Source organism: Mastigoproctus giganteus, chromosome 3, assembly GCF_048544385.1.
Source record: "Mastigoproctus giganteus isolate SK-2022 chromosome 3, ASM4854438v1, whole genome shotgun sequence".
In the NCBI taxonomy this organism is placed as follows: Eukaryota; Metazoa; Arthropoda; class Arachnida; order Uropygi; family Thelyphonidae; genus Mastigoproctus; species Mastigoproctus giganteus.
The window spans coordinates 170,745,756-170,761,708 of NC_143577.1; the positions used below are offsets into that span (position 1 = coordinate 170,745,756).

At 39.2% G+C, this 15,953-nt stretch overlaps 1 protein-coding gene across 1 annotated transcript in view; it reads left to right on the forward strand.

Annotated features, from left to right (window-relative positions):
* mRpS18A (mitochondrial ribosomal protein S18A) overlaps positions 1-15,953 on the forward strand; it is a 51,475-nt gene that overhangs the window by 2,628 nt on the left and 32,894 nt on the right. The gene's annotated exons all lie outside the window — the stretch shown is intronic.

The window sequence follows — 15,953 nt, forward strand, 5'->3', positions numbered from 1 at the left end:
AGGATGCAAAGAAAAACAGCAAAGACTTCTTTACTTATATAAACTCTAAAAGGAAGGGAATGAATCAGATTGGTCCACTTGAAACTTGGTTTGAATGTAGATCATTATCAGATAGCTGCCGAACTAAATCAGTAATTTGCATCTACATTCACACGTGAGGAGTTATTCAAGGGGGAGAGGGCCAGATGTTTATCAAACAGGGAGTTAAATGATTTTGTGATAACTGAGAGCAAAGTGGAGGAAAAATTATTGAAGTTAAACATAAGAAAGGCACCTCGGGTAGATGGGATCTATCCAGTTATATTAAAGGAGTTGGCAAAGGAAGTAAACAAACCCTTAGCAATAATTATGATAGCATCGTTGGACTCGGCGGGAGTCCCCATGGAATGGAGATGTGCAAATATACAAATGTATCTCCAGTTCACAAAGGGTGACATGAGTAATTACAGACCTGTCAGTTTGACTTCTGTTCCAGGGAAAATAAGAGTCACTGGTTAAAGAAGCATTAGGATTAGATAAGCTTGCAAGAAAGCAAGCTTATATAGCATCAGCCAAAAAAAAAAAAAAAAAAACCCCTTTATTTCACCCATCCACTCGCTCCAAATGTTTGTCAAGTTCTGCCTTGAATATATTTAAGCTACCAACTTCTACAACAGATGGATGTTTGTTCCAGCAATCAACCACCCGCTGGCTAAAGAAAAACTTCTGCACATCTATCCTACAACCGTCTTTAGCAATTTGAATTTATGCCCTCTCAGAAGATTATTCTCAGCAAGAGGAAGAATCCCATTAGCATTGAGCATGCTCAAACCATTCAAACCTTTATACACCTCAATCAGATCACCTTGCATGTGCCTAGTCGCAGCATATTAATTAGGGCAGGTGTCTAGTCTCCAGCATAATAAAGCATTCCAGTATCATCTAGACAAGACAGCATTAATAATTCACACACAGCATGGGTTTGTTAAGGGGAAGTCTTGTCTGACCAATTTGATTGGATACTATGATGTGGTCACAAAGGAACTGGATGCAAAAAATAATTTTGATATCATATACTTGGATTTCAGGAAAGCTTTTGATACTGTTGCACATGGAAGACTTGTACAAATTAGAGCAGTGTGGCATTAAGGACAAGTTGCTACAATGGATAAAAGGATGGTTGAGTGGGAGAAGACAAAGAGTGGTAATCAATGATACTGCTCTACGTGGACTAATGTTATTAGTGGTGTCCCACAGGGTTCAGTGTTGGGCCCATTGTTGTTTTGTATATTTATCAGTGATATTTAGAAAGGTATATCAAGCTTAATGGCAAAGTTTGCAGATGATACAAAGGTTGACAGGGTGGGTAATGATAGTATGCTGCTGCAACAGCATCTGGAAAAGTTGGGAAGATGGGCTGAAAAGTAGCAGCCGAAGTTTAACATTGACAAATGCAAAGTACTGCATATGGGTAGCAGTAATTCCAGAGAAATGTACAAACTGGGTTGTGTTAACGAAGGGTAGTGGAGAATGAAAGAGACCTGGGGGTAATTGTGGAGTCAGATATGAAGTTTTCTGAGCAGTGCAGACAGGCAGCCAGAGTAGGTCATGGGATCTTGTCAACAGGAATTTTGCAAGCAGGCAGAAGGAGGTGATTATCCCCTTGTATAAGGTAATGTACAGGTCACACCTCGAGTACTGCATACAGGTGTGGAAGTCTCATTTCAGGAAGGATGTAGAGTTGCTAGAATGAGTACAGAGAAGGGCAACAAAACTGGTGAGGGGAACAAAGTGGTGTTCTTATGAAGAAAGGCTTAAGTTCTGCAAATTGCAGCTTCTGCAGACTAGGCACCTGCAAGGCAATCTGATTGAGGTGTATAAGGCCTTGAATGGATTGAGCAGGCTCAATGCTGATGGCATTCTTCCTCTTGCTCAGATTACAAACTTGAGGGGGCATAGATTCAAACTGAGGAAAGATAGTTGTAGAATAGATGTGCGGATTGGTGCCTCCGTAGCCAGGTGGCCAGGAGCAGCAGTGTGTAGCTCCTGCTTCTTGATTAGACCGGGGTTGGAGCCCGTGACCACCAAATACGGAGGAATGCGGAAAGGTCAGGGAATGACCACCACATATCCCCGGAGCAATATGGCCTTAGTTGCTAATGCTCCTAAAAACCAAATAACAACAACAGTTGTGCGGAGATTTGCCTTTAGCCAGTGGATAGTTGATTGCTGGAACAAACTTCCATCTGTTGTTGTGGAATTTGATAGCTTAAATAAATTCAAGGCAGAACTAGACAAACATTTGGAATGAATGGATCAGTGAAATGGGAAGGTGTTTTTTTTTTTTTTTTTTTGGATGATGCTGTTTAAGCTTGCTTTCTTGCATCACGTGCCTGTACTAATGACAGTGACTACAATCTTGTTTCCTGCCCCTTTGGCACCTCCGTAGCCAGGTGGGAAGGAGCAGCAGTGCGTAGCACACGCTTCTTGATTAGACCGGGGTTCAAGCCCATCACCACCAAATACGGAGGATGTGGAAAGGTCAGGGAATGACCACCGCATATCCCGGAGCAATATGGCCTTAGTTGCTAATGCTCCCAAAACCAAATAACAAACAAACCTACCCCTTTTATCATCTGTTTATTTACCATCTGTGTAACTTGCCCATGCTACATTGTCCTTTTATTGAACAATTATCCATTTCAAACTATATCATAAGTTTTACTGAGATCTGAGTATACAATGTTAGAATTATTCTCTACATCCAGTTCCTTTGTAAAGACTTCATAGTAGTTGATCATCTTGGTCAGGCACAATCTTCCAGAGCAATAAACCAGTCACTTCACTGCTGTGATTACCTTATTAGCATTAGCATTAGTAGAGGCATTTGATGCAAGAAAGCAAGCTTATGCAGCATCAGCCAAAAAAAAAAAAAAAAAAACCCACTTCCACTTCACCCCTCTGTTCGTTCAAAATACCTGTCCAGCTGAGCCTTAAACTTTTTATTTAGGCTATCAACCTACACAACAAGGGATGGAAGTCTGTTCCACCAACCAACCACCCGCTGGCTAAAGGCAAATTTCCACACGTCTATCCTACATCTGTCTTTCCTCAATTTGAATTTATGCCCTCTCAGGTGATTTTTCTGAGCTAGAGGAAGAATCCCATCAGCATTGAGCATGCTTAAACCATTCAAGGCTTTATACACCTCTATCAGATCACCTCGCTGGTGTCTAGTCTCCAGACACTGTAATTTGCAAAACTTAAGCCTTTCTTCGTAAGAGCACCCCTTTGTCCCATTCACTAATTTTGTTGCCCTTCGCTGTACTCGTTCCAGCAGCTCTACATCCTTCTTGAAATGAGGCCTCCAGACCTGTATACAGTACTCTAGGTGTGGCCTGACCATTGCCTTATACAATGGAATAATCACCTCCTTATCCCTGCTGGAAAAATTCCTGTATATCATTGACAATACTCCATGAGCTACTCTTGCAGCCCATCTGCACTGCTCAGAGAACTTCATATCTGTCTGCACAATCACCCCCAAGTCCCTTTCATTCTCTACCACTGTCAGTGTAGTACCACAGAGTTGATACGTTGCTCTGGGGTTGCTGTTTCCCATGTGTAGTACTTTACATTTGTCAATGTTAAACTTCATTTGCCACTTCTCAGCCCATCTGCTCAACCTTTCCAGATCCTGTTGCAGCAGCATAGTGTCAGTAGTGGCCTTGACAACCCTGCCAACCTTTGTATCGTCTGCAAACTTGGACATTAAGCCCGATATACCATCATCAATATAATTTATAAATACAGAAAACAATAATGGACCCAACACTGAGCCCTGAGGGACTCCACTAATAACATCAGTCCCCGATGAGCAGTGTCCATTGATTACCACTCTCTGTCTTCTCCCCCTCAACCACCCCTTTATCCATAGCAGCAATTTGCCTCCAATGTCACACTGCTCCAATTTGTGTAGCAGTCTTCCATGTGCAACAGTATCAAAAGCCTTTCTAAGATCCAAGTATATAATATCAAAGTTATTCCCTGCATCCAGTTGTTTTGTGATTGCATCATAGTATCCAATCAAGTTGGTCAGGCAAGACTTCCCCTTAACAAAACCATGCTGTGTCTGAGCTATAACTGAAGTCTTGTCTAAATGATCCTGCAGTGCTTCTTTAACAAGTGCCTCCATTAATTTTCCTGGAACAGAAGTTAAGCTCACGGGTCTATAATTACTTGTGTCAGCCTTTGATCCTCCTTTGTGAATTGGGGTCACATTTGCACATTTCCAGTCTATGGGTACCTCCCCTGAGTCCAAGGAAGCTCTCATAATTATGGCTAAGGGTTTGCTTACTTCCTTTGCTGCCTCCTTTAATATAACTGGATAGATCCCATCCACCCCGGGTGCCTTTCTTGTGTTTATCTTCAACAGTTTCTCCTCCACTTTACTCCCAGTTATTTCAAGGTTCTGTAGCTTACTGCTAGAGTTGAATACACCTCTGGCATTCCCCTCGCTGAATAACTCCTCATGTGTGAATGTCGATGCAAAATATTCATTTAGTTTGTTAGCTACCTGAGCAGGATCCTCAACAGTTGACCCATCAATATCCAGTGGACCGATCTGATTCATCCCCTTCCTTCTAGAGTTTACATAAGTAAAGAACTCTTTGCTGTTTTTCTTTGCATCCCTTGCCAAGGATTTCTCGTAATCTGCCTTCGCCTGCCTAACCTCCTTTGTAACTTGGTTGCATAGTAACTTGTATCTATCATAGGCTTCTGTGTCATGTGTTAATTTGTAAGTATCCCATGCATTTTTCTTCTCTGCCATATGCCTCATTAGTTCATCTGACAACCATTTTGGCCTAAACCTTGAACAATATTTCTTAGTTGGTATGTAAAGCCTAGTAGCTTCCAAGATAAGTTCTTTGAATGCTTCCCATTTTGAATTTGCTGTTGGTAACATCATCAGTTAGTCCCACTGTATAGAATTTAAATACTGTCTCAGTCCATCGTAGTCGCCTTTACGGAAGCAATAACCCTTCCCTTTACCCCTAATGGTAGTTACCTCTTTGAGTAAATCCCACTTCAGCACACTGTGATCACTGCCACCTAGTGGTTCATTTATCTGCAGATTCTTAATGCATGAAGAATCACTGCTGATAATCAAATCAAGAGTATTACTCCCTCTAGTTGCCTCCCGAACATGCTGATGTAGAAAACAATCATCCAATAAATCCACAAAAGCCCTGCTAGTGTGTGAGTAACCAGCCCCCAAATTCCAGTCAATAAATATGAATAGCTGTATTCATGTTAAAATGATCTTACATTATTTCTTTAGCTATTGACTCCTTTATTTTCAATGGCACAGAGGTCAGACATTCAGCTCTATGGTGACCCCACCTCATTTGAATCATCCTTGTGAATAGGAGAGATATTTATCTCTGATATTTATTTATTTATTTATTTGTTTGTTCATCCGACAACAATACCATGAATAGGGACAGGGGTATGCGTTTGCATCCCCTATTTGAAACTATTTCTAAATATTGTAAATTGTATTTTTCGCTTACTCTTTTGACGTTGTTTTGGAACTTTATTTTATCTATTTTTCGCATCGAATATGTTTTACGCAAGATCAGCCGAATATGCTGGATTGCCCGTCAACATTTTCTTCACAACCCAGACGCAAGAACTACAATCAGTTATCTGCAAACCATTGTGTATCCTACCTTTCTGAATGCCTCTGAAATATGGGCCTCCGCAGTACCTTCTCTCACGAAGCCCATCCTCGCCAGCGAACTGGATAGTGAAGTGAGCAACCCGCAAACATCGACTTCCTCCCCAACAGAGAACCACCAGCATGGCCGACCAACTTCAAATCCCACGGCTGCCTCAAATAATCCGCATGAGGAGAACTGTGACCACTATCAAAATGCTGGTTGGCAAGATCAGCTTCCCTGACTTCTGGGATATATGTCAGTGGCATGTTCCCCTACCTTCCCTAAGAGCCATCCCTCTTCTTCAGCTACAGCAGAACAGGCTGAAGATCAGTGACAGACTTCTACCCGGCTAAGTACTTCCAACTATACAAGCTCTGCTAATGATCGAGTTAGACCTCCAGAAATTCGCTTCGGATCGCAATTACAGGCGCTCGTTGGCCGAACTTGTTCCGCTTTTGTTTGGCCCCTGATGTCGACTCAAACCGATATCTCCACCTGCTATCTGTATAATGCGCAGAACGGCACGTCGCAGGTACATCGAACTGTTCCACAAGAAAATGCGAAACCGTATACCGAACAACTTAATGCACGCATGTGAAATATTCTGATTCTGTGAATATTCTGAAAAATGTGCCTTGTACATATGAACGTGTACATACCTTGGTGTACTGTCTGCCTCAGAACTATGTATATACTCATATCTATAGAATGGTTAATGCCACGTTTTTAAGTTAATTTCATGTTATGTTATCTTTTTGTTATACTGTACATATTTTTATATCACCCCATAAAATTGTCAAGCCCGCCTTCTGGCTGTGGCGGGCATATATTGTATCTTTACTGTACAATAAAGATTTCTTCTTTTAGAATATGCTTGGGATGAAACTGAAATACTGAAAATGCTATTTCGTTATCCGAGAAAAACCTTGATTTTAAGGATGAAATTAAAGAATCTAAGTATGGGATAAATATTGATTGCCGATAACAGTCTTCAGGTGTGATTCCAGGATAATTGCATTTATATTTCTGTATGGAACATCGTCTAGGTATTTCTATTTTTATTGTTAATTTTTCAGCCATATCTAGTGAAAGTTTATAAATCTCTTAAAATTTTTCCCTATGAAATGCAAATATTTTAAGTAAGTGCTGAATATGTTGGTGAGCGGCTAGTAAATCTACATCTATGGCTTGTAATGTTTGGGTTATTGGTTCGAGAATAGCAGAATATTTTGATATTATATTTAAACAAATAATAAACATTTAAGTACTACATGATGTTACTAAGCGATGCGCTTCTTGATGTGTTGATCCTGTCCAGTTCATAGAAATTTCTTCTAATTTATTGAAAATTCTTTGAAAAACCGATATACTTTGATATTTCGAAGTCCATCTAGTTTCTGAAAGTAAAGGAATTGTTGGCACGATGGCTCTTCGTTTTGGACTTTCTCTAAAAAAATGTACTATAGATTTTATAATTCCTATTGTCTGGCGAACTTGGTACAATGTTTAGGTTATTCACAACTAGGTTTAATCTGTGAGAAGCATAATGTACATAAGTGGCTTTTGGATATATATTTTTTATCTGGGCTTGAACACCAGCTTCCTTTCCTGCCATACTTGCACAGCCATCCTACCTTGTTTAATTAATTTGTTCATGTCCAAACCATATTCAGTACATTTATTTAAAATAGCAGAACTAATACTTTTCGCATCCATATTATAGAGTTTTATAAATCCTAAAAATTCTTCCCTTATATTCCAGCTATACGGGTCAATAATTTACCCTTGCGGGGCTCTTCTATCCAGTTCTTCGGAGAATTTACCATATTTTGTAACTGCTGTTGCACTCCTCTGATTAAAATAAGACTTTAACACACCATAGTACTGCCCAGAACATTTCATCTCTTTCAGCCGTGCTAAAAACTCTGCCACCACATTCTGTCAAATGCCCCCTTAAAGTCAATAAATATACCAAGTACATACTTCTCTGGAGTCTCTTAAATATATGTCACCATTTTATCAATTTCATCTTCAGTATATTTATCCATTCTAAAGCCATACTGCCTAGAGCTACTCATTCCACTTTTTCCATAGTATTCCTCCAATCGATTCATTAGCAATCTCTCCAATAACTTTGCTATTACTGGCAATAAAGCCACTGGACGGTATGAGCCTGGGTCCGTTACTACCTTATCTCGGCCTTTATATGGGCCTCCTTCCATATCTTTGGAAATGTCTTTTCCTTTAAACATTTATTAAATAATACCAGAAGTTCATTTCTCCATTTCTCTCCAAAAACTTCCTAATCACTTCAGGTAATAAACCCTCATTTCCAGGAGATTTCTTTAGTTTCACCTTTTCCAAAGCTTTTCGCAGTTCTTCCTGCTCAAACTCTCTTTCCTCATCCTGTTCTCCTTCTTAACCAATATTCAAACTCCTGATTCTTCTTTGGTCCCCATTCTCAATGCTTGGGCGGTCCCTTTGAAACAACGAGGAGAGCAAACACTTCACAGATTCCCAATCAATAATATATTGATCTACTTTCACAGTATGGAATACCTGTCCCAGCTTCAGTTTTTCAAACAATATTTTGTATGGCAACCCCCATACATTCTTGTTCATTTCCTCCTTAACATATCTCTTTCAGGAGCAGCAGTGCATAGCACACGCTTCTTGATTAGACCGGGTTCGAGTCCGTGCCCACCAAATACAGAGGATGCGGAAAGGTCAGGGAATGACCACCGCATATCCTCGGAGCAATATGGCCTTAGTTGATAACGCTCTTAAAACCAACAACAACAGCAATATCTCTTTCATGTTTCTCTTTTTTCATATTGTATTTTAACAGTATACTTCTATACTGCAAGTACTGTCTTTTCATAACCTCTTCCTCCTCTAATGTTCCTCTCCTTCTTGCTCTTTGGTAACTCCTCCTCGACTTGTTCACCCTCCTCCTCATTTCCATCAGAACTGTATTCCACCAAGGTACAACCCTACGTAACCTAAATCTCTTCCTCATAGACCCACAGCAACTCTCATAAATTATTTTACTCAAAATCACACAATTTCTTTCAGCCAAGCTGCAATGTAATTCATTCCTTTCTTTACATAACCTCCTATTTACAATATCCTCAATTTTTTCCAGCATGTGGAACTCACTGCAAACTTCTCCTCAAATTCACCCCTTCTATCTATTTTAATATCTTGAATTTATGATCACTTGTAGACCAATCTTCGTTGACCTCCAATTCCTAATTCTACCCACTAACGCATTAGATACTATTGTTAAATCGATATTTGACTCCCCTTGCGTATTATGAAAGGTAGAATGCTGGCCTAACTCATTTAACTATATTCAACTCATAGTTATTAAAAATTGCTCCAACTGTTCTCCTCTAGCATTTGACTCCATACTCCTCCATGTTACTGAGTTCACTCCACTCCGTTACAAAAAAAAAAAAAAACAGACTATTATATTAGGCCACCCGAATATTTAAATTCATCTTCCGTGCATTATGTCTGTAAATTGCGTGTGTTCTATGGTCGATTTTCCTGTTTTGCTGGACGAAAAACCTTGCTATCTACGCCTGAGATCTACTAAATTAACCCCAGGGGCTCACATCTGGTGAATATGGGCTTGGCATGCCCAGGGTTCTGAGCTGGATATCATCATTCTTCTTTTCCTTGGTGATTCCCTTCTACCATTGACTCTCACTCAGGGCAACTTGGGAATATTTTTTTCCCTGGTGCAGCATAAGCCTCAGGCTTCCTTGCACCATATGGCTAATAATAATAATATTGTCCTAAGTACAGATGAACGGTTTTGCTTTTCATGCTCCCGAGCTATTTCCGCTTCCAGTTCTGACTATGCACTGATGGAACCACGTGGTGAAATACCGTGAGCCTGTTATATATAAGGAAGTGTTGCCAGAAGATTTATTATGGTTGAGGAAGGAAGCCGATGCTTCCGAAAGCTACAGGTTTTATCGCTTTTAATCCAGTTTATTTCAGCTAATTTTATCCCAATGATTTTATTACAGTTTTAATTCTTATATAGCGTATTATAGCAGTTTTATTTTATACCTTAAATTTTATTGTAAATTGTTATTTTAATTTGTAAGTTCTAGTCACAGTAAAGAGCTATATCAATTAATGGTTGGTGTATGAGCTTATTTATCGTCAAGACAGGAGAGATATTTGCACATCTCCAATTTTTGGGGGACCTCCCTTGAAATCCTTACAAATTGGAGTGCAGAGATCTCTCATTATTATACCTAACGATTTCACTAGCTCTTTTGCTTTTTCTTTATCTTTACTGTGAAATAAACTATGTTATCAATAGGGTTCTTAGCCAGTGCTAACTAAATAGGGGATCTTATAAGTAATTATTACTTTGAAATAATAATCTAATAAGAATTGTAAATAAGAAAATATACCATAATGCCATAGTTACAATGCTATAAATTAGATAGTATAGATGCCATAAAATATCGTTACACACAAGAAGATTTAAAAACAGAATTACAATATTTAATTAATGCCTTTACAAAAAGGAAGTACCCAATTCAGTTAATATATAACACCATTTCAGAAGCAAAAAATAGAATAAATAATCCTTTCACTTGTTGAGAGTAGGAATGTGTTATAGGCCTAATGATTCTGATGAGTACAATGAACAACTGTACAGGGAAATAGTGGGTCAGTAAATCATATTGTCTTATAATGGGGGATTTTAACTTCCCAGATATTATTATTACTAGACATATAGTACAGCTAAAAAAAATTTCCAAACTACCCTGAGAGAGAGAGAGAGAGTCAGAAGTAGAAGGGAATCACCAAGAAAGAGAAGAATGATGATATCCAGCTCAGGACCGTGGGTGTGCCAAGCCCATACTCACCAGATGTGAGCCCCTGGGGTCATATAGACTGGAACTTGTGAGCTGGTCAGTCACACACCAGTAAGACATTTGTGGATTTATTAGATGATTGTTTTCTACGGCAGCATGTTTGACAGACAACCAGAGGGAATAATACTCTTGATCTGATTATCAGCAGTGATTCTTCATGCATTAAGAATCTGCAGATAAAGGAACGACTAAGTGGCATTGATCACAGTGTACTGATGTGGGATTTATTTAATCCCATTTTGCATTCTTGGCATTACAAGAATGCAAAATGGGATGACCTGTGAGATTTCTTTTCTTCTTTTCCTTGGTCAGATTACGGTTTCAAAACTTCTGATGTCAACGTTTGCTCAGATCTTGTCAGTGAAATTATTCTTGTAGGAATGGAATCCTTTATTCCAAACTCCACTTTAAAATCTCATGCTTTATCTAAACCTTGGTTTTCCAATAAATGTGCTAAGGCGGTACAAGAGAAGAACGTTGCATATCAAAACTGGCTTGTTTCCAAATCTTCAGTTTCATTTTCTACCTACACCAAAGCTCGCAACAATTGTAAAGCAGTTATTAATTACTCCAAACTAGATTTTGAACAGGCTAAGAGTACAAAACTTGCTTCTTGCCCTAATGGTTGCCGAGCATTCTGGTCTCTTGCCAAAGCTATTGGCCGTAACTTTTGCCCATCTCTGCTCCCACCTCTGTTAAAACCGGATGGTTCTGTTGCCACTTCAGCCAAGGATAAAGCTAACCTGCTAGCATCCCATTTTTCTTCTGCCTCCTGTATTAATGATCTTGGTAAAATACCTCCCACCATTCCCAACATGCTCCATTCAATGCCTCCTGTGGTCTTCCGTCAAAAGGATGTTAGAAGGATTTTGACGAATCTTGATGCTAAGAAAGCTCCAGATCCCAATGGTATTTCTCCACTTGTTCTCAAAACTTGTGCTCCTGAACTTTCTCCTGTTCTTTGCCGCCTTTTTTCACTTTCTTATTCCAAAGGTGTTTTTCCTTCTGCTTGGAAATTTGCTCATATCCAGTCAGTTCCTGAAAAGGGTGACAAATCCCTCCCATCCAATTATCGTCCCATTGCAATTACTTCTACTCTTTCTAAAGTAATGGAGAAATCAATTAACTGACAACTCTTAAACTACCTAGAAACCTTCCGTCTGATCGACGATCGCCAGTATGGATTCCATTAGTGTCGATCTACTGGTGATATTGTGGCTTATGTTACCCATTTATGGACTAATTCAATGGAAAAGTTCGGTGAAACACAAGCAGTTGCTCTGACATCTCAAAGGCTTTCGATCATGTTTGGCATAAAGGACTTCTAAATAAGTTTCCATCTTACGGTTCGCCAACTTTTTTTTTTAATTGGTTATCTAATTTTTTCAATCGCTCACTGAGGGTGATGGTAGATGGCTCTCTGTCTTCTATCTTTTCCACTAATGCTGGTGTCACCCAAGGTTCAGTTCTTTCCCCCACTCATTTCCTCTTGTATATTAATGACCTTCTTCCATTGACTGGAAATCCTATCCTTAGTTTTGCCGATGATAGTACATTGCATTCCACTTTCCGTTTTGAGAAACCTTGCCCTGCCCAATCAGCTTCAACTTCTCGAATATCTGCTACCAATTCCTTAAATGTCAATCTCCAGTGGGGCAAAGACAACTTAGTTGATTTCAATCCTTCTAAAACTCAGTCTTGTCTTATATCTCGCAAACAGGATTCTTCTGCTCTTATGCTTATCTTTTGTGACACTCTTATTTCTAGGCAAGTTGATATATCTCTTTTGGGGATTACCCTGACTTCTAATCTCTCTCTTGGCACAAGCACATTACAAATATTGCTTCCTCTGCATCTAAAAAACTTGGTTTTCTCTTTCGCTCTTGATGTTACTTTTCTTCCAAACAGCTGTTCACTCTGTACAAATCGCAAATCTGCCCTACCATGGAATATTGTTCCCACATCTGGGGCGGTACCCCCAAAACCTCTCTCAGGCTTCTAGATTCCATTCAGAAGAGGGCAGTTAGGTTAATTAATGACTCCTCTCTAACAGAGTCTCTCCACTCGCTGTCTCATAGACGTACTGTTTCTGCTGCATGCCTTTTCTACAGATACTTCCATCGGCACTGTTTTTCCGAATTGGCTTCTATTATTCCCGCTCTCTCTTTCAAAACAGTCCGAACACGTGCCGCCACTAGTCTACACCGATTTACCGTACAACTTCAAACTCACAGAACCAACTTTTCATCTTCTTCGTTTATTCATTGAACTGCAGTTTTCTGGAACAACCTTCCTTCATTCGTATTTCCTGAAAATTACAGTCTATAAAAGTTCAGGTCTAATGTCAACAGATATCTTCTTTCGTCTTCTCAACCTCCAACCCAAGCATTGTACTAAGCACTATAGGTTCTAATACCTCTCGTGTTTGGGGTTTTCATAAAAAAAAAAAAAAAAAAAAAAATATCAATGGTAAGGGGAAGAGTTTTTGCTTTTGTATATGTGACTACAGTGGTCTCAGAGAGTTTTTAAATTTTATACAGTGGGACCAAATGATGTTACCATCAGCAAATTCTAAATGGGAAGCATTCAAGGAATTAATCTTGGAAACTACTGGGCTTCTCATACCAACTAAGATATACTGTTGAAGATTTAGGTCTAAATGGATGTCAAATGACCTAATGAGACTCGTGGCAGGGAATAAAAATGCAGGATGCAAAGAAATTATCAGGAGACACAGATGCCTATGGTAGATATCAGATAGTGTGTAATCACGTCATTAGGACATTAGGACTCATGGAATCAAGGACATGGACCTAGGCAAGCAAAGGCAGATTACAAGAAATCTTTGCCAAACAATCAAAGAAAAACAGTAAAGACTTCTTTACTTATGTAAACTCTAGAAGGAAGAGGATGAATCAGATTGGTCCACTTGAGATTGACAGTTCGACTGTTGATGAACATGCTGAGGTAGCTGGAAAACTAAATGAGTATTTTGCATCTACATTCACACATGAGGAGATCTGTAGGGAAGTGGAGGCCAGAAGCTTATCAAACTCTATTAGGGAGCTAAATGATTTTGTAATAACTGAGAGCAAAGTGGAGGAGGAATTGTTGAAATTGAACATAAGAATGGCACCTGGGGTGGATGGGATCTGTCCAATTATATTAAAGGAGGTGGCAAAGGAAGTAAGCAAACCCTTTGCCATAATTATGAGAGCATCCTTGGACTCGGGGGGAGATCCCCACAGACTGGTGATGTTTAAATGTATCTCCAATTGACAAAGAGGGATGAAAAGGTGACACGAGTAACTACAGACCTGTCAGTTTGACTTCTGTTCCAGAGAAAATAATGGATTTGTTTGTTTGTTTGTTGTTTGGTTTTTAGGAGCATTAGCAACTAAGGCCATATTGCTCCGGGATATGCGGTGGTCATTCCCTGACCTTTCCGCATCCTCCGTATTTGGTGGTGACGGGCTCGAACTCCGGTCTAATCAAGAAGCGTGTGCTACGCACTGCTGCTCCTTCCCACCTGGCTACGGAGGCACCCGAAAATAATGGAGTCACTGGTTAAAGAAGCATTGCAAGATCATCTAGACAAGACAGCAGTAATAATTCAGACACAGCATGGGTTTGTCAAGGGAAAGTCATGTCTAACCAGATTGATTGGACACTATGATTGGTGACAAAGGAACTGGATGCAAAAAAATAATTTTGATATCATATACTTGGATTTCAGGAAAGCTTTTGACACTGCTGCACATGGAAGACTACTTTACAAATTGGAGAAGTATAGCATTAATGGCTACAAGTTTTTACAATGAATAAAAGCATGGTTGAGTGGGAGAAGACAGAGATTGTTTATCAATGGACACTGTTCTTCTTGGCCTAATGTTTTTAGTGAAGTCCTCCAGGGTTTGGTGTTGGCCCATTGTTGTTTTCAGTAGCTAGCCGTGATATCGATGAAGGTATATCGGGGTTAATGTCGAAGTTTGCTGATGATATGAAGGTTGTTAGGGTTGTTAATGACAGTAATGATAGTGCACCAGTGCAACAGGATCAAAATTTGAGCAGATGGGCTGAGAGGTGGCAACTGAATTTTAACATAAAAAAAAATAAAGTACTGCATAGAGTAAAGTATGAACTAGGTGGTGCTACACTCAGGGTAGTGGAGAATGAAAAGGACCTGGAGATAATTGTGCAGTCGGATATGAAGTTTTCTGAGCAGTGCAAAAAGGCTGCAAGAGTAGCTCATGGTGTCTTGTTAATGATGTACAGGAATTTTGCTAGCAGGTATAAAGGGGTGATTGTCCTCTTGTATAAGGCAATGGTCAGACCTCATCTTGTGTACTGTATACAAGTCTGGTGGCCTGATTTTAGGAAAGGTGTAGAGCTTTTGGAATGAGTACAGAGAAGGGTGACGAGATTGGTGAGTGGAACAAAGGGTTGTTGTTACCAAGAAAGCCTTAAGTTCTGCAAATTACAGCTTCTGGTGACTAGGTGAGGTGATCTAATTGAGGTGTATAAGGCCTTGAATGGATTGAGCGACTCATTGCTAATGTGATTCTTTCTCTTGCCCAGTTTACTTACCTGAGGGGACATAAATTGAGGAAAGACAATTGTAGAATAGATGTGCGGAGATTTGCCTTTAGCCAGCGGGTGGTTGATAGTTGACACAAACTTCTGTCTGTTGTACTGGAGCAACTTAAATAAGTTCAAGGCAGAACTAGACAAATATTTGGAGTGAATGGTTGGGTGAAATGGGAAGGTGTTTTTTTTTTTTTTTTTTTGGCTGATATTATATAAGCTTGCTCTCTTGTGTCATATGCTTCTACTAATGCTAATGGTAATATTTGAATTTAGCATGTCATATCTACATGAATCACCCTGAATTTAACAGGGAGCGAAAAAAATGTTTTTTTTTTTTTTTTCCGTCAACCAGTGCACTCACAATTTGAGTACATTGGATCAGTCCAATGTACTCAACTTGTCTTTTGTTTTTTCTTTTAGGAAAAAACAAAAGACAAGTTTTCTTTCCCCTAAAAGGAAAAAAAAAAAAAAAAAAGATAACATAAATAACAGACTGGTTGGACCTTTACACATGATGAAAGGTAACAAAAAAAAAAGTTGAAATTGATAGTGCATATGTTTATATAATAATTCATAGATATAGATAGTACAATTCACAGTCTTTTTTTTTAAACGAATTTTTGAAATTTATTTTAAATTGATTTTTTTTAAAAATGAATCTGTCTATAATCTTGGTATGATTGTAGAGTAGTTAAGAAAATTGTTATTTTTTGACCATGCTATTTAAATTGTTATTGTGATTGCTTGGAATAATGAT